This window comes from Rhincodon typus, chromosome 20 (assembly GCF_021869965.1).
Source record: "Rhincodon typus isolate 14 chromosome 20, sRhiTyp1.1, whole genome shotgun sequence".
Classification (NCBI taxonomy): Eukaryota; Metazoa; Chordata; class Chondrichthyes; order Orectolobiformes; family Rhincodontidae; genus Rhincodon; species Rhincodon typus.
The window spans coordinates 39,756,122-39,758,208 of NC_063351.1; positions in this window are offsets into that span (position 1 = coordinate 39,756,122).

Sequence of the window (2,087 nt, forward strand, 5' to 3'; positions counted from 1 at the left end):
GGAGGGTAATCAGCCCTTTGAATCTATGCTGGCTCGCAGAAAAGTTATCCAGTCAGTGCCATTCTCTCATTCTATCCCCATAGCCCTACACTTTCATTTCTTTGAAGTACCTGACCGATTTCCTTTCTTAACCATTGATTGTTTCTGCTTCCATCACTTTTGTGGACAGCTGTTTCCTAGTCATTACCATTTGTTGGGTAAAAAATTCCTCGTCACATTACTCTTGCATCTTTTGCCCAAAGCTGTCTCATAGTCCTCGCATTATCAACTGCTGCGAACTACTTATCTTTATCTGCCTTACCCAAACTGTTCATATTACTTCATACCTTGATCAAATTTCCCCACAATCTCCTTTGCTCCAAGGAGAATATGCCCAGCTTCTCCAACCTAACTCTGTTGCTAAAGCCCCTCATCCTTGAAACCATTCTGGTATAGTCCTGTGCTCCCTGTCAAGGGTTCTGACATCCTTCATAAAATGCGGTGTCCAGGTGGAACACAATACTTAAGAACTATGCCAGTGATGTATATTGCCTCTTTTTATCTCTTGCGCCATCATGCGGCACTTCACACTTCTCAGCATTAAATTTCTTTTGTCACTTGTCTGTTCATTCTATGAACCTATCTATATCCTTTTGCAGTGATATAGAAGAGTTGTATAGAACTCAATATTTGCCATATATCCAAGTTTGGTACCATGGTCGACTTTTGAAATTTTTCTCTGTTCCAATATCAAAGTTTTGGGAGCAAAACCCCTCACCGAGGACAAAGATTCAGGTAGAATTCAGGTACGTGGCAGTCTTTATTCAAGCAGTTGCCAGATCATGCAGGGAGAGGGCCACAGACTCACACCCCCACCCCCCTACCTTCGAATCTGGCCTTGACACGAGGACACAGTTGTCCCCTTAATCTTTAGCTCAGATCAAAAGAGAGGTCAATGAAGCTCTGATTTTCGCAGCCGGATACAATATTTTTATACATTTTGTGTTACAATAATTACATACAGTGTGGTCTCTGTGCCCCTCCCCTTATTCTATACATCCAATCCTGTGAAACACCTAATCAATGATGGACACTCGTATAGACAGCTCCAGGTTCTCATGATCTCATGATGTTTAACAGACACAGTAATTGCCAGGCCTTGGGATCTTTCAACGCATCCTACTAATTCATTTTCCAAAGTTACTGGCTATACTCCTTCAGACACATCCCAGACTTCCTTATCTCTAACGACTGTTGAATTCTGTCGTTCATTGTATTTTGTTATATTTGTGTATTTATAATTATGTTGAAATCTATCTCTGTGACTATCTGAAGAATTTTTAACTAGAACCTATTTCTTAATATTATGAATAATTTCAAGAAACAACTAATTGCTGCAAAATGCCATTATCTGCTGTTTTCACAGCTGCATGATGAGCCAGGCTGACTGTCTTCTGGGATGACTTACACCCCTTGTCCTAACTAACTCCGTTCACCTAATGGGACAATGTCCTTTCATTAATGAGACTAGAATCAATCACTATTGTAATTTAATGAATTTGCTTACTTTTTTAATCCTTCAGATTTTTACGAGTCATAATCCCATTGGTTCATCCGTCTTTGTTTATTGCAGGCGTTTACCTTCCCCTTCAATATTTGTTACAAATCTTCAAACTGTCTGTCCTTGGATGTTTCTTATCAAAATGTTTCTAACAAATCTCCTTGCAGCTGTTTGTACAAGACTCCCTTTTGCCTCAGAATAACCCCTTCTCAAACATACCATTGTGTCTCACTTAAATGCTCGAGCAGGCTTTTAATGCTGTTTATCCACTTGTCAGCCATTTTGTGCAGGACTAGAGGGACAGCGTAGCTACCAGTCATCTTGTGTGTCAAATATAGGTATCCCTAACAGAAGTCATTTATATATAGCTTGAAACAGTAATTCAGATACTGAATTTTGGGGAATACCATTGTCTGCCATTCTCCAATCTGAAAAACAACCATATACCACGACTGAGATAACAAGGTGTGGAGCTGGATGGACACAGCAGGCCAAGCAGCATCAGAGGAGCAGGAAGGCTGACGTTTCGGGCCTAGACCCTTCTTCA